The 19517-nt window shown below is 38.8% G+C and overlaps 19 non-coding genes across 19 annotated transcripts; all 19 read left to right on the top strand.

The window, feature by feature from the left end:
* Positions 1–454: 454 nt before the first annotated feature.
* On the top strand, positions 455–526 carry trnac-gca (transfer RNA cysteine (anticodon GCA)). The gene has a single exon. It is a non-coding gene; the product is annotated as a tRNA-Cys (tRNA).
* A 2836-nt stretch (positions 527–3362) lies between these two features.
* trnac-gca (transfer RNA cysteine (anticodon GCA)) lies at positions 3363–3434 on the top strand. Its single transcript has one exon. It is a non-coding gene; the product is annotated as a tRNA-Cys (tRNA).
* A 1158-nt stretch (positions 3435–4592) lies between these two features.
* On the top strand, positions 4593–4664 carry trnac-gca (transfer RNA cysteine (anticodon GCA)). The gene has a single exon. It is a non-coding gene; the product is annotated as a tRNA-Cys (tRNA).
* Positions 4665–5822: 1158 nt separating this feature from the next.
* trnac-gca (transfer RNA cysteine (anticodon GCA)) lies at positions 5823–5894 on the top strand. The gene has a single exon. It is a non-coding gene; the product is annotated as a tRNA-Cys (tRNA).
* Positions 5895–7502: 1608 nt separating this feature from the next.
* Positions 7503–7574, top strand: trnac-gca (transfer RNA cysteine (anticodon GCA)). Its single transcript has one exon. It is a non-coding gene; the product is annotated as a tRNA-Cys (tRNA).
* A 1608-nt stretch (positions 7575–9182) lies between these two features.
* Positions 9183–9254, top strand: trnac-gca (transfer RNA cysteine (anticodon GCA)). Its single transcript has one exon. It is a non-coding gene; the product is annotated as a tRNA-Cys (tRNA).
* An 828-nt stretch (positions 9255–10082) lies between these two features.
* Positions 10083–10154, top strand: trnac-gca (transfer RNA cysteine (anticodon GCA)). The gene has a single exon. It is a non-coding gene; the product is annotated as a tRNA-Cys (tRNA).
* A 1158-nt stretch (positions 10155–11312) lies between these two features.
* Positions 11313–11384, top strand: trnac-gca (transfer RNA cysteine (anticodon GCA)). The gene has a single exon. It is a non-coding gene; the product is annotated as a tRNA-Cys (tRNA).
* Positions 11385–12992: 1608 nt separating this feature from the next.
* trnac-gca (transfer RNA cysteine (anticodon GCA)) lies at positions 12993–13064 on the top strand. Its single transcript has one exon. It is a non-coding gene; the product is annotated as a tRNA-Cys (tRNA).
* An 828-nt stretch (positions 13065–13892) lies between these two features.
* trnac-gca (transfer RNA cysteine (anticodon GCA)) lies at positions 13893–13964 on the top strand. Its single transcript has one exon. It is a non-coding gene; the product is annotated as a tRNA-Cys (tRNA).
* Positions 13965–14342: 378 nt separating this feature from the next.
* Positions 14343–14414, top strand: trnac-gca (transfer RNA cysteine (anticodon GCA)). Its single transcript has one exon. It is a non-coding gene; the product is annotated as a tRNA-Cys (tRNA).
* A 708-nt stretch (positions 14415–15122) lies between these two features.
* Positions 15123–15194, top strand: trnac-gca (transfer RNA cysteine (anticodon GCA)). Its single transcript has one exon. It is a non-coding gene; the product is annotated as a tRNA-Cys (tRNA).
* Positions 15195–15572: 378 nt separating this feature from the next.
* On the top strand, positions 15573–15644 carry trnac-gca (transfer RNA cysteine (anticodon GCA)). Its single transcript has one exon. It is a non-coding gene; the product is annotated as a tRNA-Cys (tRNA).
* Positions 15645–16022: 378 nt separating this feature from the next.
* Positions 16023–16094, top strand: trnac-gca (transfer RNA cysteine (anticodon GCA)). The gene has a single exon. It is a non-coding gene; the product is annotated as a tRNA-Cys (tRNA).
* A 378-nt stretch (positions 16095–16472) lies between these two features.
* Positions 16473–16544, top strand: trnac-gca (transfer RNA cysteine (anticodon GCA)). Its single transcript has one exon. It is a non-coding gene; the product is annotated as a tRNA-Cys (tRNA).
* A 708-nt stretch (positions 16545–17252) lies between these two features.
* Positions 17253–17324, top strand: trnac-gca (transfer RNA cysteine (anticodon GCA)). Its single transcript has one exon. It is a non-coding gene; the product is annotated as a tRNA-Cys (tRNA).
* A 378-nt stretch (positions 17325–17702) lies between these two features.
* Positions 17703–17774, top strand: trnac-gca (transfer RNA cysteine (anticodon GCA)). The gene has a single exon. It is a non-coding gene; the product is annotated as a tRNA-Cys (tRNA).
* Positions 17775–18932: 1158 nt separating this feature from the next.
* Positions 18933–19004, top strand: trnac-gca (transfer RNA cysteine (anticodon GCA)). Its single transcript has one exon. It is a non-coding gene; the product is annotated as a tRNA-Cys (tRNA).
* Positions 19005–19382: 378 nt separating this feature from the next.
* Positions 19383–19454, top strand: trnac-gca (transfer RNA cysteine (anticodon GCA)). The gene has a single exon. It is a non-coding gene; the product is annotated as a tRNA-Cys (tRNA).
* The last annotated feature ends 63 nt before the right edge of the window (positions 19455–19517 follow it).

The following is a 19517-nucleotide window of genomic DNA, read 5'->3' as shown; positions in this document are numbered from 1 at the left end:
CTGTTGGGGTATAACTCAGTGGTAGAGCATTTGACTGCAGATCAAGAGGTCCCCAGTTCAAATCTGGGTGCCCCCTGTGTGGTATAAAAATGGATACTTTTGCTTTCAGATTGGAAGAGACATTACAATTTTTTAAGTCAAATGCATGACACATATTGTTGTCAAGTTTGAAACTTTGAAATTTGAACAGCCAATGGCAAACTTTCAAGTCAAATACACCAAGCATGTTGTTGTGTGGGTGGCAGGTTTCTTTAATTTGCTGGGGTGGTAAAGCTGAGTGGTAGAGCATTTTACTGCTAAAGAAAAAGTCTCCCTTTCAATTATGTGTGTTCCCTGAGAAATATATATATTGATAGTTTTGATACTTTCAGAATTGAATTCACCATCACAAATTGTAAAGCCAACTAGATGTTTCCGAGTGTTGTTTGGGTTTCCTGCAAAGCTGTGCAACTGTGGGGGTCTAGCTCAGTGGTAGAGCATTTGACTGCAGATCAAAAGGTCCCCAGTTCAAATCTGGGTGCCCCCTGTGTGGTAAAAAATGGATACTTTTGCTTTCAGATTAGAAGAGACATTACAATTTTTTAAGTCAAATGCATGACACATATTGTTGTCAAGTTTGAAACTTTGAAATTTGAACAGCCAATGGCAAACTTTCAAGTCAAATACACCAAGCATGTTGTTGTGTGGGTGGCAGGTTTCTTTAATTTGCTGGGGTGGTAAAGCTGAGTGGTAGAGCATTTTACTGCTAAAGAAAAAGTCTCCCTTTCAATTATGTGTGTTCCCTGAGAAATATATATATTGATAGTTTTGATGCTTTCAGAATTGAATTCACCGTCACAAATTGTAAAGCCAACTAGATGTTTCCGAGTGTTGTTCGGGTTACCTGCAAAGCTGTGCAACTGTGGGGGTCTAGCTCAGTGGTAGAGCATTTGACTGCAGATCAAGCGGTCCCCAGTTCAAATCTGGGTGCCCCCTGTGTGGTAAAAAATGGATACTTTTGCTTTCAGATTAGAAGAGACATTACAATTTTTTAAGTCAAATGCATGACACATATTGTTGTCAAGTTTGAAACTTTGAAATTTGAACAGCCAATGGCAAACTTTCAAGTCAAATACACCAAGCATGTTGTTGTGTGGGTGGCAGGTTTCTTTAATTTGCTGGGGTGGTAAAGCTGAGTGGTAGAGCATTTTACTGCTAAAGAAAAAGTCTCCCTTTCAATTATGTGTGTTCCCTGAGAAATATATATATTGATAGTTTTGATGCTTTCAGAATTGAATTCACCGTCACAAATTGTAAAGCCAACTAGATGTTTCCGAGTGTTGTTCGGGTTACCTGCAAAGCTGTGCAACTGTGGGGGTCTAGCTCAGTGGTAGAGCATTTGACTGCAGATCAAGAGGTCCCCAGTTCAAATCTGGGTGCCCCCTGTGGGGTATAAAAATGGATACTTTTGCTTTCAGATTGGAAGAGACATTACAATTTTTTAAGTCAAATGCATGACACATATTGTTGTCTGAGCTTTCTGACATTTTTTACAGGCTGGTTGGAACAGCTCAGTGATAAAGTCTTTATCTGCAGATCAAGAGGTCCCCAATTCAAATGTGAGTTCCCTCTGAACAAAACATTTAAGGCCAGGTTTAAGAGTTTCAGATTTCTACACAATGTCATAAAATCTCAAGGCAAGTACATGAAGCCTACATATTTTGTTGAGGTGTGTGGTCAGTCTGCCTCTTTTTACTGTTATAGAGGTTTAACTCACTGATGAATTGCCCAGTGAAATACATATTTAAAGTAAGGTTTGAACTTTCCAATCAACTACATGAAGCTTAAGGCCAATGAAGGCCAAGTTTGAAACTTTGAAATTTGAACAGCCAATGGCAAACTTTCAAGTCAAATACACCAAGCATGTTGTTGTGTGGGTGGCAGGTTTCTTTAATTTGCTGGGGTGGTAAAGCTGAGTGGTAGAGCATTTTACTGCTAAAGAAAAAGTCTCCCTTTCAATTATGTGTGTTCCCTGAGAAATATATATATTGATAGTTTTGATACTTTCAGAATTGAATTCACCATCACAAATTGTAAAGCCAACTAGATGTTTCCGAGTGTTGTTTGGGTTTCCTGCAAAGCTGTGCAACTGTGGTGGTATAGCTCAGTGGTAGAGCATTTGACTGCAGATCAAGAGGTCCCCAGTTCAAATCTGGGTGCCCCCTGTGGGGTATAACAATGGATACTTTTGCTTTCAGATTGGAAGAGACATTACAATTTTTTAAGTCAAATGCATGACACATATTGTTGTCAAGTTTGAAACTTTGAAATTTGAACAGCCAATGGCAAACTTTCAAGTCAAATACACAAAGCATGTTGTTGTGTGGGTGGCAGGTTTCTTTAATTTGCTGGGGTGGTAAAGCTGAGTGGTAGAGCATTTTACTGCTAAAGAAAAAGTCTCCCTTTCAATTATGTGTGTTCCCTGAGAAATATATATATTGATAGTTTTGATGCTTTCAGAATTGAATTCACCGTCACAAATTGTAAAGCCAACTAGATGTTTCCGAGTGTTGTTCGGGTTACCTGCAAAGCTGTGCAACTGTGGGGGTCTAGCTCAGTGGTAGAGCATTTGACTGCAGATCAAGAGGTCCCCAGTTCAAATCTGGGTGCCCCCTGTGGGGTATAAAAATGGATACTTTTGCTTTCAGATTGGAAGAGACATTACAATTTTTTAAGTCAAATGCATGACACATATTGTTGTCTGAGCTTTCTGACATTTTTTACAGGCTGGTTGGAACAGCTCAGTGATAAAGTCTTTATCTGCAGATCAAGAGGTCCCCAATTCAAATGTGAGTTCCCTCTGAACAAAACATTTAAGGCCAGGTTTAAGAGTTTCAGATTTCTACACAATGTCATAAAATCTCAAGGCAAGTACATGAAGCCTACATATTTTGTTGAGGTGTGTGGTCAGTCTGCCTCTTTTTACTGTTATAGAGGTTTAACTCACTGATGAATTGCCCAGTGAAATACATATTTAAAGTAAGGTTTGAACTTTCCAATCAACTACATGAAGCTTAAGGCCAATGAAGGCCAAGTTTGAAACTTTGAAATTTGAACAGCCAATGGCAAACTTTCAAGTCAAATACACCAAGCATGTTGTTGTGTGGGTGGCAGGTTTCTTTAATTTGCTGGGGTGGTAAAGCTGAGTGGTAGAGCATTTTACTGCTAAAGAAAAAGTCTCCCTTTCAATTATGTGTGTTCCCTGAGAAATATATATATTGATAGTTTTGATACTTTCAGAATTGAATTCACCATCACAAATTGTAAAGCCAACTAGATGTTTCCGAGTGTTGTTTGGGTTTCCTGCAAAGCTGTGCAACTGTGGGGGTATAGCTCAGTGGTAGAGCATTTGACTGCAGATCAAGAGGTCCCCAGTTCAAATCTGGGTGCCCCCTGTGGGGTATAAAAATGGATACTTTTGCTTTCAGATTGGAAGAGACATTACAATTTTTTAAGTCAAATGCATGACACATATTGTTGTCTGAGCTTTCTGACATTTTTTACAGGCTGGTTGGAACAGCTCAGTGATAAAGTCTTTATCTGCAGATCAAGAGGTCCCCAATTCAAATGTGAGTTCCCTCTGAACAAAACATTTAAGGCCAGGTTTAAGAGTTTCAGATTTCTACACAATGTCATAAAATCTCAAGGCAAGTACATGAAGCCTACATATTTTGTTGAGGTGTGTGGTCAGTCTGCCTCTTTTTACTGTTATAGAGGTTTAACTCACTGATGAATTGCCCAGTGAAATACATATTTAAAGTAAGGTTTGAACTTTCCAATCAACTACATGAAGCTTAAGGCCAATGAAGGCCAAGTTTGAAACTTTGAAATTTGAACAGCCAATGGCAAACTTTCAAGTCAAATACACCAAGCATGTTGTTGTGTGGGTGGCAGGTTTCTTTAATTTGCTGGGGTGGTAAAGCTGAGTGGTAGAGCATTTTACTGCTAAAGAAAAAGTCTCCCTTTCAATTATGTGTGTTCCCTGAGAAATATATATATTGATAGTTTTGATACTTTCAGAATTGAATTCACCATCACAAATTGTAAAGCCAACTAGATGTTTCCGAGTGTTGTTTGGGTTTCCTGCAAAGCTGTGCAACTGTGGTGGTATAGCTCAGTGGTAGAGCATTTGACTGCAGATCAAGAGGTCCCCAGTTCAAATCTGGGTGCCCCCTGTGGGGTATAACAATGGATACTTTTGCTTTCAGATTGGAAGAGACATTACAATTTTTTAAGTCAAATGCATGACACATATTGTTGTCAAGTTTGAAACTTTGAAATTTGAACAGCCAATGGCAAACTTTCAAGTCAAATACACAAAGCATGTTGTTGTGTGGGTGGCAGGTTTCTTTAATTTGCTGGGGTGGTAAAGCTGAGTGGTAGAGCATTTTACTGCTAAAGAAAAAGTCTCCCTTTCAATTATGTGTGTTCCCTGAGAAATATATATATTGATAGTTTTGATACTTTCAGAATTGAATTCACCATCACAAATTGTAAAGCCAACTAGATGTTTCCGAGTGTTGTTTGGGTTTCCTGCAAAGCTGTGCAACTATGGGGGTATAGCTCAGTGGTAGAGCATTTGACTGCAGATCAAGAGGTCCCCAGTTCAAATCTGGGTGCCCCCTTTGGGGTATAACAATGGATACTTTTGCTTTCAGATTGGAAGAGACATTACAATTTTTTAAGTCAAATGCATGACACATATTGTTGTCAAGTTTGAAACTTTGAAATTTGAACAGCCAATGGCAAACTTTCAAGTCAAATACACAAAGCATGTTGTTGTGTGGGTGGCAGGTTTCTTTAATTTGCTGGGGTGGTAAAGCTGAGTGGTAGAGCATTTTACTGCTAAAGAAAAAGTCTCCCTTTCAATTATGTGTGTTCCCTGAGAAATATATATATTGATAGTTTTGATACTTTCAGAATTGAATTCACCATCACAAATTGTAAAGCCAACTAGATGTTTCCGAGTGTTGTTTGGGTTTCCTGCAAAACTGTGCAGCTGTGGGGGTATAGCACAGTGGTAGAGCATTTGACTGCAGATCAAGAGGTCCCCAGTTCAAATCTGGGTGCCCCCTGTGGGGTATAAAAATGCATACTTTTGCTTTCAGATTGGAAGAGACATTACAATTTTTTAAGTCAAATGCATGACACATATTGTTGTCTGAGCTTTCTGACATTTTTTACAGGCTGGTTGGAACAGCTCAGTGATAAAGTCTTTATCTGCAGATCAAGAGGTCCCCAATTCAAATGTGAGTTCCCCCTGAACAAAACATTTAAGGCCAGGTTTAAGAGTTTCAGATTTCTACACAATGTCAGAAAATCTCAAGGCAAGTACATGAAGCCTACATATTTTGTTGAGGTGTGTGGTCAGTCTGCCTCTTTTTACTGTTATAGAGGTTTAACTCACTGATGAATTGCCCAGTGAAATACATATTTAAAGTAAGGTTTGAACTTTCCAATCAACTACATGAAGCTTAAGGCCAATGAAGGCCAAGTTTGAAACTTTGAAATTTGAACAGCCAATGGCAAACTTTCAAGTCAAATACACCAAGCATGTTGTTGTGTGGGTGGCAGGTTTCTTTAATTTGCTGGGGTGGTAAAGCTGAGTGGTAGAGCATTTTACTGCTAAAGAAAAAGTCTCCCTTTCAATTATGTGTGTTCCCTGAGAAATATATATATTGATAGTTTTGATACTTTCAGAATTGAATTCACCATCACAAATTGTAAAGCCAACTAGATGTTTCCGAGTGTTGTTTGGGTTTCCTGCAAAGCTGTGCAACTGTGGGGTTATAGCTCAGTGGTAGAGCGTTTGACTGCAGATCAAGAGGTCCCCAGTTCAAATCTGGGTGCCCCCTGTGGGGTATAAAAATGGATACTTTTGCTTTCAGATTGGAAGAGACATTACAATTTTTTAAGTCAAATGCATGACACATATTGTTGTCAAGTTTGAAACTTTGAAATTTGAACAGCCAATGGCAAACTTTCAAGTCAAATACACCAAGCATGTTGTTGTGTGGGTGGCAGGTTTCTTTAATTTGCTGGGGTGGTAAAGCTGAGTGGTAGAGCATTTTACTGCTAAAGAAAAAGTCTCCCTTTCAATTATGTGTGTTCCCTGAGAAATATATATATTGATAGTTTTGATACTTTCAGAATTGAATTCACCGTCACAAATTGTAAAGCCAACTAGATGTTTCCGAGTGTTGTTTGGGTTTCCTGCAAAGCTGTGCAGCTGTGGGGGTATAGCACAGTGGTAGAGCATTTGACTGCAGATCAAGAGGTCCCCAGTTCAAATCTGGGTGCCCCCTGTGGGGTATAAAAATGCATACTTTTGCTTTCAGATTGGAAGAGACATTACAATTTTTTAAGTCAAATGCATGACACATATTGTTGTCTGAGCTTTCTGACATTTTTTACAGGCTGGTTGGAACAGCTCAGTGATAAAGTCTTTATCTGCAGATCAAGAGGTCCCCAATTCAAATGTGAGTTCCCCCTGAACAAAACATTTAAGGCCAGGTTTAAGAGTTTCAGATTTCTACACAATGTCATAAAATCTCAAGGCAAGTACATGAAGCCTACATATTTTGTTGAGGTGTGTGGTCAGTCTGCCTCTTTTTACTGTTATAGAGGTTTAACTCACTGATGAATTGCCCAGTGAAATACATATTTAAAGTAAGGTTTGAACTTTCCAATCAACTACATGAAGCTTAAGGCCAATGAAGGCCAAGTTTGAAACTTTGAAATTTGAACAGCCAATGGCAAACTTTCAAGTCAAATACACCAAGCATGTTGTTGTGTGGGTGGCAGGTTTCTTTAATTTGCTGGGGTGGTAAAGCTGAGTGGTAGAGCATTTTACTGCTAAAGAAAAAGTCTCCCTTTCAATTATGTGTGTTCCCTGAGAAATATATATATTGATAGTTTTGATACTTTCAGAATTGAATTCACCATCACAAATTGTAAAGCCAACTAGATGTTTCCGAGTGTTGTTTGGGTTTCCTGCAAAGCTGTGCAACTGTGGGGTTATAGCTCAGTGGTAGAGCATTTGACTGCAGATCAAGAGGTCCCCAGTTCAAATCTGGGTGCCCCCTGTGGGGTATAAAAATGGATACTTTTGCTTTCAGATTGGAAGAGACATTACAATTTTTTAAGTCAAATGCATGACACATATTGTTGTCAAGTTTGAAACTTTGAAATTTGAACAGCCAATGGCAAACTTTCAAGTCAAATACACCAAGCATGTTGTTGTGTGGGTGGCAGGTTTCTTTAATTTGCTGGGGTGGTAAAGCTGAGTGGTAGAGCATTTTACTGCTAAAGAAAAAGTCTCCCTTTCAATTATGTGTGTTCCCTGAGAAATATATATATTGATAGTTTTGATACTTTCAGAATTGAATTCACCATCACAAATTGTAAAGCCAACTAGATGTTTCCGAGTGTTGTTTGGGTTTCTTGCAAAGCTGTGCAACTGTGGGGGTATAGCTCAGTGGTAGAGCATTTGACTGCAGATCAAGAGGTCCCCAGTTCAAATCTGGGTGCCCCCTGTGTGGTATAAAAATGGATACTTTTGCTTTCAGATTGGAAGAGACATTACAATTTTTTAAGTCAAATGCATGACACATATTGTTGTCAAGTTTGAAACTTTGAAATTTGAACAGCCAATGGCAAACTTTCAAGTCAAATACACCAAGCATGTTGTTGTGTGGGTGGCAGGTTTCTTTAATTTGCTGGGGTGGTAAAGCTGAGTGGTAGAGCATTTTACTGCTAAAGAAAAAGTCTCCCTTTCAATTATGTGTGTTCCCTGAGAAATATATATATTGATAGTTTTGATACTTTCAGAATTGAATTCACCATCACAAATTGTAAAGCCAACTAGATGTTTCCGAGTGTTGTTTGGGTTTCCTGCAAAGCTGTGCAACTGTGGGGGTATAGCACAGTGGTAGAGCATTTGACTGCAGATCAAGAGGTCCCCAGTTCAAATCTGGGTGCCCCCTGTGGGGTATAAAAATGGATACTTTTGCTTTCAGATTGGAAGAGACATTACAATTTTTTAAGTCAAATGCATGACACATATTGTTGTCTGAGCTTTCTGACATTTTTTACAGGCTGGTTGGAACAGCTCAGTGATAAAGTCTTTATCTGCAGATCAAGAGGTCCCCAATTCAAATGTGAGTTCCCCCTGAACAAAACATTTAAGGCCAGGTTTAAGAGTTTCAGATTTCTACACAATGTCATAAAATCTCAAGGCAAGTACATGAAGCCTACATATTTTGTTGAGGTGTGTGGTCAGTCTGCCTCTTTTTACTGTTATAGAGGTTTGACTCACTGATGAATTGCCCAGTGAAATACATATTTAAAGTAAGGTTTGAACTTTCCAATCAACTACATGAAGCTTAAGGCCAATGAAGGCCAAGTTTGAAACTTTGAAATTTGAACAGACAATGGCAAACTTTCAAGTCAAATACACCAAGCATGTTGTTGTGTGGGTGGCAGGTTTCTTTAATTTGCTGGGGTGGTAAAGCTGAGTGGTAGAGCATTTTACTGCTAAAGAAAAAGTCTCCCTTTCAATTTTGTGTGTTCCCTGAGAAATATATATATTGATAGTTTTGATACTTTCAGAATTGAAGTCACCATCACAAATTGTAAAGCCAACTAGATGTTTCCGAGTGTTGTATGGGTTTCCTGCAAAGCTGTGCAACTGTGGGGGTATTGCTCAGTGGTAGAGCATTTGACTGTAGATCAAGAGGTCCCCAGTTCAAATCTGGGTGCTCATTGTGTGGTATGAAAATGGACACTTTTGCTTTCAGATTGGAAGAGACATTACAATTTTGTAAGTCAAATGCATGACACATATTGTTGTCAAGTTTGAAACTTTGAAATTTGAACAGCCAATGGCAAACTTTCAAGTCAAATACACAAAGCATGTTGTTGTGTGGGTGGCAGGTTTCTTTAATTTGCTGGGGTGGTAAAGCTGAGTGGTAGAGCATTTTACTGCTAAAGAAAAAGTCTCCCTTTCAATTATGTGTGTTCCCTGAGAAATATATATATTGATAGTTTTGATACTTTCAGAATTGAATTCACCATCACAAATTGTAAAGCCAACTAGATGTTTCCGAGTGTTGTTTGGGTTTCCTGCAGAGCTGTGCAACTGTGGGGGTATAGCTCAGTGGTAGAGCATTTGACTGCAGATCAAGAGGTCCCCAGTTCAAATCTGGGTGCCCCCTGTGTGGTATAAAAATGGATACTTTTGCTTTCAGATTGGAAGAGACATTACAATTTTTTAAGTCAAATGCATGACACATATTGTTGTCAAGTTTGAAACTTTGAAATTTGAACAGCCAATGGCAAACTTTCAAGTCAAATACACAAAGCATGTTGTTGTGTGGGTGGCAGGTTTCTTTAATTTGCTGGGGTGGTAAAGCTGAGTGGTAGAGTATTTTACTGCTAAAGAAAAAGTCTCCCTTTCAATTATGTGTGTTCCCTGAGAAATATATATATTGATAGTTTTGATACTTTCAGAATTGAATTCACCATCACAAATTGTAAAGCCAACTAGATGTTTCCGAGTGTTGTTTGGGTTTCCTGCAAAGCTGTGCAACTGTGGGGGTATAGCTCAGTGGTAGAGCATTTGACTGCAGATCAAGAGGTCTTCAGTTCAAATCTGGGTGCCCCCTGTGGGGTATAAAAATGGATACTTTTGCTTTCAGATTGGAAGAGACATTACAATTTTTTAAGTCAAATGCATGACACATATTGTTGTCAAGTTTGAAACTTTGAAATTTGAACAGCCAATGGCAAACTTTCAAGTCAAATACACCAAGCATGTTGTTGTGTGGGTGGCAGGTTTCTTTAATTTGCTGGGGTGGTAAAGCTGAGTGGTAGAGCATTTTACTGCTAAAGAAAAAGTCTCCCTTTCAATTATGTGTGTTCCCTGAGAAATATATATATTGATAGTTTTGATACTTTCAGAATTGAATTCACCATCACAAATTGTAAAGCCAACTAGATGTTTTCGAGTGTTGTTTGGGTTTCCTGCAAAGCTGTGCAACGGTGGGGGTATAGCTCAGTGGTAGAGCATTTGACTGCAGATCAAGAGGTCCCCAGTTCAAATCTGGGTGCCCCCTGTGTGGTATAAAAATGGATACTTTTGCTTTCAGATTGGAAGAGACATTACAATTTTTTAAGTCAAATGCATGACACATATTGTTGTTAAGTTTGAAACTTTGAAATTTGAACAGCCAATGGCAAACTTTCAAGTCAAATACACCAAGCATGTTGTTGTGTGGGTGGCAGGTTTCTTTAATTTGCTGGGGTGGTAAAGCTGAGTGGTAGAGCATTTTACTGCTAAAGAAAAAGTCTCCCTTTCAATTATGTGTGTTCCCTGAGAAATATATATATTGATAGTTTTGATACTTTCAGAATTGAATTCACCATCACAAATTGTAAAGCCAACTAGATGTTTCCGAGTGTTGTTTGGGTTTCCTGCAAAGCTGTGCAACTGTGGGGGTATAGCTCAGTGGTAGAGCATTTGACTGCAGATCAAGAGGTCCCCAGTTCAAATCTTGGTGCCCCCTGTGTGGTATAAAAATGGATACTTTTGCTTTCAGATTGGAAGAGACATTACAATTTTTTAAGTCAAATGCATGACACATATTGTTGTCTGAGCTTTCTGACATTTTTTACAGGCTGGTTGGAACAGCTCAGTGATAAAGTCTTTATCTGCAGATCAAGAGGTCCCCAATTCAAATGTGAGTTCCCCCTGAACAAAACATTTAAGGCCAGGTTTAAGAGTTTCAGATTTCTACACAATGTCATAAAATCTCAAGGCAAGTACATGAAGCCTACATATTTTGTTGAGGTGTGTGGTCAGTCTGCCTCTTTTTACTGTTATAGAGGTTTGACTCACTGATGAATTGCCCAGTGAAATACATATTTAAAGCAAGGTTTGAACTTTCCAATCAACTACATGAAGCTTAAGGCCAATGAAGGCCAAGTTTGAAACTTTGAAATTTAAACAGCCAATGGCAAACTTTCAAGTCAAATACACCAAGCATGTTGTTGTGTGGGTGACAGGTTTCTTTAATTTGCTGGGGTGGTAAAGCTGAGTGGTAGAGCATTTTACTGCTAAAGAAAAAGTCTCCCTTTCAATTATGTGTGTTCCCTGAGAAATATATATATTGATAGTTTTGATACTTTCAGAATTGAATTCACCATCACAAATTGTAAAGCCAACTAGATGTTTCCGAGTGTTGTTTGGGTTTCCTGCAAAGCTGTGCAACTGTGGGGGTATAGCTCAGTGGTAGAGCATTTGACTGCAGATCAAGAGGTCCCCAGTTCAAATCTGGGTGCCCCCTGTTGGGTATAAAAATGGATACTTTTGCTTTCAGATTGGAAGAGACATTACAATTTTTTAAGTCAAATGCATGACACATATTGTTGTCAAGTTTGAAACTTTTAAATTTGAACAGCCAATGGCAAACTTTCAAGTCAAATACACCAAGCATGTTGTTGTGTGGGTGGCAGGTTTCTTTAATTTGCTGGGGTGGTAAAGCTGAGTGGTAGAGCATTTTACTGCTAAAGAAAAAGTCTCCCTTTCAATTATGTGTGTTCCCTGAGAAATATATATATTGATAGTTTTGATACTTTCAGAATTGAATTCACCATCACAAATTGTAAAGCCAACTAGATGTTTCCGAGTGTTGTTTGGGTTTCCTGCAAAGCTGTGCAACGGTGGGGGTATAGCTCAGTGGTAGAGCATTTGACTGCAGGTCAAGAGGTCCCCAGTTCAAATCTGGGTGCCCCCTGTGGGGTATAAAAATGGATACTTTTGCTTTCAGATTGGAAGAGACATTACAATTTTTTAAGTCAAATGCATGACACATATTGTTGTCTGAGCTTTCTGACATTTTTTACAGGCTGGTTGGAACAGCTCAGTGATAAAGTCTTTATCTGCAGATCAAGAGGTCCCCAATTCAAATGTGAGTTCCCCCTGAACAAAACATTTAAGGCCAGGTTTAAGAGTTTCAGATTTCTACACAATGTCATAAAATCTCAAGGCAAGTACATGAAGCCTACATATTTTGTTGAGGTGTGTGGTCAGTCTGCCTCTTTTTACTGTTATAGAGGTTTGACTCACTGATGAATTGCCCAGTGAAATACATATTTAAAGCAAGGTTTGAACTTTCCAATCAACTACATGAAGCTTAAGGCCAATGAAGGCCAAGTTTGAAACTTTGAAATTTGAACAGCCAATGGCAAACTTTCAAGTCAAATACACCAAGCATGTTGTTATGTGGGTGACAGGTTTCTTTAATTTGCTGGGGTGGTAAAGCTGAGTGGTAGAGCATTTTACTGCTAAAGAAAAAGTCTCCCTTTCAATTATGTGTGTTCCCTGAGAAATATATATATTGATAGTTTTGATACTTTCAGAATTGAATTCACCATCACAAATTGTAAAGCCAACTAGATGTTTCCGAGTGTTGTTTGGGTTTCCTGCAAAGCTGTGCAACTGTGGGGGTATAGCTCAGTGGTAGGGCATTTGACTGCAGATCAAGAGGTAACCAGTTCAAATCTGGGTGCACCATGTGGGGTATAAAAATGGATACTTTTGCTTTCAGATTGGAAGAGACATTACAATTTTTTAAGTCAAATGCATGACACATATTGTTGTCAAGTTTGAAACTTTGAAATTTGAACAGCCAATGGCAAACTTTCAAGTCAAATACACCAAGCATGTTGTTGTGTGGGTGGCAGGTTTCTTTAATTTGCTGGGGTGGTAAAGCTGAGTGGTAGAGCATTTTACTGCTAAAGAAAAAGTCTCCCTTTCAATTATGTGTGTTCCCTGAGAAATATATATATTGATAGTTTTGATACTTTCAGAATTGAATTCACCATCACAAATTGTAAAGCCAACTAGATGTTTCCCAGTGTTGTTTGGGTTTCCTGCAAAGCTGTGCAACGGTGGGGGTATAGCTCAGTGGTAGAGCATTTGACTGCAGATCAAGAGGTCCCCAGTTCAAATCTGGGTGCCCCCTGTGGGGTATAAAAATGGATACTTTTGCTTTCAGATTGGAAGAGACATTACAATTTTTTAAGTCAAATGCATGACACATATTGTTGTCAAGTTTGAAACTTTGAAATTTGAACAGCCAATGGCAAACTTTCAAGTCAAATACACCAAGCATGTTGTTGTGTGGGTGGCAGGTTTCTTTAATTTGCTGGGGTGGTAAAGCTGAGTGGTAGAGCATTTTACTGCTAAAGAAAAAGTCTCCCTTTCAATTATGTGTGTTCCCTGAGAAATATATATATTGATAGTTTTGATACTTTCAGAATTGAATTCACCATCACAAATTGTAAAGCCAACTAGATGTTTCCGAGTGTTGTTTGGGTTTCCTGCAAAGCTGTGCAACTGTGGGGGTCTAGCTCAGTGGTAGAGCATTTGACTGCAGATCAAGAGGTCCCCAGTTCAAATCTGGGTGCCCCCTGTTGGGTATAAAAATGGATACTTTTGCTTTCAGATTGGAAGAGACATTACAATTTTTTAAGTCAAATGCATGACACATATTGTTGTCAAGTTTGAAACTTTGAAATTTGAACAGCCAATGGCAAACTTTCAAGTCAAATACACCAAGCATGTTGTTGTGTGGGTGGCAGGTTTCTTTAATTTGCTGGGGTGGTAAAGCTGAGTGGTAGAGCATTTTACTGCTAAAGAAAAAGTCTCCCTTTCAATTATGTGTGTTCCCTGAGAAATATATATATTGATAGTTTTGATACTTTCAGAATTGAATTCACCATCACAAATTGTAAAGCCAACTAGATGTTTTCGAGTGTTGTTTGGGTTTCCTGCAAAGCTGTGCAATGGTGGGGGTATAGCTCAGTGGTAGAGCATTTGACTGCAGATCAAGAGGTCCCCAGTTCAAATCTGGGTGCCCCCTGTGTGGTATGAAAATGGATACTTTTGCTTTCAGATTGGAAGAGACATTACAATTTTTTAAGTCAAATGCATGACACATATTGTTGTCAAGTTTGAAACTTTGAAATTTGAACAGCCAATGGCAAACTTTCAAGTCAAATACACCAAGCATGTTGTTGTGTGGGTGGCAGTTTTCTTTAATTTGCTGGGGTGGTAAAGCTGAGTGGTAGAGCATTTTACTGCTAAAGAAAAAGTCTCCCTTTCAATTATGTGTGTTCCCTGAGAAATATATATATTGATAGTTTTGATACTTTCAGAATTGAATTCACCATCACAAATTGTAAAGCCAACTAGATGTTTCCGAGTGTTGTTTGGGTTTCCTGCAAAGCTGTGCAACTGTGGGGGTATAGCTCAGTGGTAGAGCATTTGACTGCAGATCAAGAGGTCCCCAGTTCAAATCTGGGTGCCCCCTGTTGGGTATAAAAATGGATACTTTTGCTTTCAGATTGGAAGAGACATTACAATTTTTTAAGTCAAATGCATGACACATATTGTTGTCTGAGCTTTCTGACATTTTTTACAGGCTGGTTGGAACAGCTCAGTGATAAAGTCTTTATCTGCAGATCAAGAGGTCCCCAATTCAAATGTGAGTTCCCCCTGAACAAAACATTTAAGGCCAGGTTTAAGAGTTTCAGATTTCTACACAATGTCATAAAATCTCAAGGCAAGTACATGAAGCCTACATATTTTGTTGAGGTGTGTGGTCAGTCTGCCTCTTTTTACTGTTATAGAGGTTTGACTCACTGATGAATTGCCCAGTGAAATACATATTTAAAGCAAGGTTTGAACTTTCCAATCAACTACATGAAGCTTAAGGCCAATGAAGGCCAAGTTTGAAACTTTGAAATTTGAACAGCCAATGGCAAACTTTCAAGTCAAATACACCAAGCATGTTGTTGTGTGGGTGGCAGGTTTCTTTAATTTGCTGGGGTGGTAAAGCTGAGTGGTAGAGCATTTTACTGCTAAAGAAAAAGTCTCCCTTTCAATTATGTGTGTTCCCTGAGAAATATATATATTGATAGTTTTGATACTTTCAGAATTGAATTCACCATCACAAATTGTAAAGCCAACTAGATGTTTCCGAGTGTTGTTTGGGTTTCCTGCAAAGCTGTGCAACTGTGGGGGTATAGCTCAGTGGTAGAGCATTTGACTGCAGATCAAGAGGTCCCCAGTTCAAATCTGGGTGCCCCCTGTGTGGTATAAAAATGGATACTTTTGCTTTCAGATTGGAAGAGACATTACAATTTTTTAAGTCAAATGCATGACACATATTGTTGTCAAGTTTGAAACTTTGAAATTTGAACAGCCAATGGCAAACTTTCAAGTCAAATACACCAAGCATGTTGTTGTGTGGGTGGCAGGTTTCTTTAATTTGCTGGGGTGGTAAAGCTGAGTGGTAGAGCATTTTACTGCTAAAGAAAAAGTCTCCCTTTCAATTATGTGTGTTCCCTGAGAAATATATATATTGATAGTTTTGATACTTTCAGAATTGAATTCACCATCACAAATTGTAAAGCCAACTGGATGTTTCCGAGTGTTGTTTGGGTTTCCTGCAAAGCTGTGCAACTGTGGGGGTATAGCTCAGTGGTAGAGCATTTGACTGCAGATCAAGAGGTCCCCAGTTCAAATCTGGGTGCCCCCTGTGGGGTATAAAAATGGATACTTTTGCTTTCAGATTGGAAGAGACATTACAATTTTTTAAGTCAAATGCATGACACATATTGTTGTCAAGTTTGAAACTTTGAAATTTGAACAGCCAATTGCAAACTTTCAAGTCAAATACACCAAGCATGTTGTTGTGTGGGTGGCAGGTTTCTTTAATTTGCTGGGGTGGTAAAGCTGAGTGGTAGAGCATTTTACTGCTAAAGAAAAAGTCTCCCTTTCAATTATGTGTGTTCCCTGAGAAATATATATATTGATAGTTTTGATACTTTCAGAATTGAATTCACCATCACAAATTGTAAAGCCAACTAGATGTTTCCGAGTGTTGTTTGGGTTTCCTGCAAAGCTGTGCAACTGTGGGGGTATAGCTCAGTGGTAGAGCATTTGACTGCAGATCAAGAGGTCCCCAGTTCAAATCTGGGTGCCCCCTGTGTGGTATAAAAATGGATACTTTTGCTTTCAGATTGGAAGAGACATTACAATTTTTTAAGTCAAATGCATGACACATATTGTTGTCAAGTTTGAAACTTTGAAATTTGAACAGCCAATGGCAAACTTTCAAGTCACATACACCAAGCATGTTGTTGTGTGGGTGGCAGGTTTCTTTAATTTGCTGGGGTGGTAAAGCTGAGTGGTAGAGCATTTTACTGCTAAAGAAAAAGTCTCCCTTTCAATTATGTGTGTTCCCTGAGAAATATATATATTAATAGTTTTGATACTTTCAGAATTGAATTCACCATCACAAATTGTAAAGCCAACTAGATGTTTCCGAGTGTTGTTTGGGTTTCCTGCAAAGCTGTGCAGCTGTGGGGGTATAGCTCAGTGGTAGAGCATTTGACTGCAGATCAAGAGGTCCCCAGTTCAAATCTGGGTGCCCCCTGTGGGGTATAAAAATGGATACTTTTGCTTTCAGATTGGAAGAGACATTACAATTTTTTAAGTCAAATGCATGACACATATTGTTGTCTGAGCTTTCTGACATTTTTTACAGGCTGGTTGGAACAGCTCAGTGATAAAGTCTTTATCTGCAGATCAAGAGGTCCCCAATTCAAATGTGAGTACCCCCTGAACAAAACATTTAAGGCCAGGTTTAAGAGTTTCAGATTTCTACACAATGTCATAAAATCTCAAGGCAAGTACATGAAGCCTACATATTTTGTTGAGGTGTGTGGTCAGTCTGCCTCTTTTTACTGTTATAGAGGTTTGACTCACTGATGAATTGCCCAGTGAAATACATATTTAAAGTAAGGTTTGAACTTTCCAATCAACTACATGAAGCTTAAGGCCAATGAAGGCCAAGTTTGAAACTTTGAAATTTGAACAGACAATGGCAAACTTTCAAGTCAAATACACCAAGCATGTTGTTGTGTGGGTGGCAGGTTTCTTTAATTTGCTGGGGTGGTAAAGCTGAGTGGTAGAGCATTTTACTGCTAAAGAAAAAGTCTCCCTTTCAATTATGTGTGTTCCCTGAGAAATATATATATTGATAGTTTTGATACTTTCAGAATTGAATTCACCATCACAAATTGTAAAGCCAACTAGATGTTTCCGAGTGTTGTTTGGGTTTCCTGCAAAGCTGTGCAACTGTGGGGGTATAGCTTAGTGGTAGAGCATTTGACTGCAGATCAAGAGGTCCCCAGTTCAAATCTGGGTGCCCCCTGTGGGGTATAAAAATGGATACTTTTGCTTTCAAATTGGAAGAGACATTACAATTTTTTAAGTCAAATGCATGACACATATTGTTGTCAAGTTTGAAACTTTGAAATTTGAACAGCCAATGGCAAACTTTCAAGTCAAATACACCAAGCATGTTGTTGTGTGGGTGTCAGGTTTCTTTAATTTGCTGGGGTGGTAAGGCTGAGTGGTAGAGCATTTTACTGCTAAAGAAAAAGTCTCCCTTTCAATTATGTGTGTTCCATGAGAAATATATATATTGATAGTTTTGATACTTTCAGAATTGAATTCACCATCACAAATTGTAAAGCCAACTAGATGTTTCCGAGTGTTGTTTGGGTTTCCTGCAAAGCTGTGCAACTGTGGGGGTATAGCTCAGTGGTAGAGCATTTGACTGCAGATCAAGAGGTCCCCAGTTCAAATCTGGGTGCCCCCTGTGGGGTATAAAAATGGATACTTTTGCTTTCAGATTGGAAGAGACATTACAATTTTTTAAGTCAAATGCATGACACATATTGTTGTCAAGTTTGAAACTTTGAAATTTGAACAGCCAATGGCAAACTTTCAAGTCAAATACACCAAGCATGTTGTTGTGTGGGTGGCAGGTTTCTTTAATTTGCTGGGGTGGTAAAGCTGAGTGGTAGAGCATTTTACTGCTAAAGAAAAAGTCTCCCTTTCAATTATGTGTGTTCCCTGAGAAATATATATATTGATAGTTTTGATACTTTCAGAATTGAATTCACCATCACAAATTGTAAAGCCAACTAGATGTTTCCGAGTGTTGTTTGGGTTTCCTGCAAAGCTGTGCAACTGTCGGGGTATAGCTCAGTGGTAGAGCATTTGACTGCAGATCAAGAGGTCCCCAGTTCAAATCTGGGTGCCCCCTGTGGGGTATAAAAATGGATACTTTTGCTTTCAGATTGGAAGAGACATTACAATTTTTTAAGTCAAATGCATGACACATATTGTTGTCTGAGCTTTCTGACATTTTTTACAGGCTGGTTGGAACAGCTCAGTGATAAAGTCTTTATCTGCAGATCAAGAGGTCCCCAATTCAAATGTGAGTACCCCCTGAACAAAACATTTAAGGCCAGGTTTAAGAGTTTCAGATTTCTACACAATGTCATAAAATCTCAAGGCAAGTACATGAAGCCTACATATTTTGTTGAGGTGTGTGGTCAGTCTGCCTCTTTTTACTGTTATAGAGGTTTGACTCACTGATGAATTGCCCAGTGAAATACATATTTAAAGTAAGGTTTGAACTTTCCAATCAACTACATGAAGCTTAAGGCCAATGAAGGCCAAGTTTGAAACTTTGAAATTTGAACAGACAATGGCAAACTTTCAAGTCAAATACACCAAGCATGTTGTTGTGTGGGTGGCAGGTTTCTTTAATTTGCTGGGGTGGTAAAGCTGAGTGGTAGAGCATTTTACTGCTAAAGAAAAAGTCTCCCTTTCAATTATGTGTGTTCCCTGAGAAATATATATATTGATAGTTTTGATACTTTCAGAATTGAATTCACCATCACAAATTGTAAAGCCAACTAGATGTTTCCGAGTGTTGTTTGGGTTTCCTGCAAAGCTGTGCAACTGTGGGGGTATAGCTCAGTGGTAGAGCATTTGACTGCAGATCAAGAGGTCCCCAGTTCAAATCTGGGTGCCCCCTGTGGGGTATAAAAATGGATACTTTTGCTTTCAAATTGGAAGAGACATTACAATTTTTTAAGTCAAATGCATGACACATATTGTTGTCAAGTTTGAAACTTTGAAATTTGAACAGCCAATGGCAAACTTTCAAGTCAAATACACCAAGCATGTTGTTGTGTGGGTGTCAGGTTTCTTTAATTTGCTGGGGTGGTAAGGCTGAGTGGTAGAGCATTTTACTGCTAAAGAAAAAGTCTCCCTTTCAATTATGTGTGTTCCATGAGAAATATATATATTGATAGTTTTGATACTTTCAGAATTGAATTCACCATCACAAATTGTAAAGCCAACTAGATGTTTCCGAGTGTTGTTTGGGTTTCCTGCAAAGCTGTGCAACTGTGGGGGTATAGCTCAGTGGTAGAGCATTTGACTGCAGATCAAGAGGTCCCCAGTTCAAATCTGGGTGCCCCCTGTGGGGTATAAAAATGGATACTTTTGCTTTCAGATTGGAAGAGACATTACAATTTTTTAAGTC

Source organism: Salminus brasiliensis, chromosome 3 (genome assembly GCF_030463535.1).
Source record: "Salminus brasiliensis chromosome 3, fSalBra1.hap2, whole genome shotgun sequence".
Taxonomy (NCBI): Eukaryota; Metazoa; Chordata; class Actinopteri; order Characiformes; family Bryconidae; genus Salminus; species Salminus brasiliensis.
The sequence above is the reverse complement of the archived record's forward strand: the minus strand, read 5'-3'. Positions and strand labels throughout refer to the sequence as shown.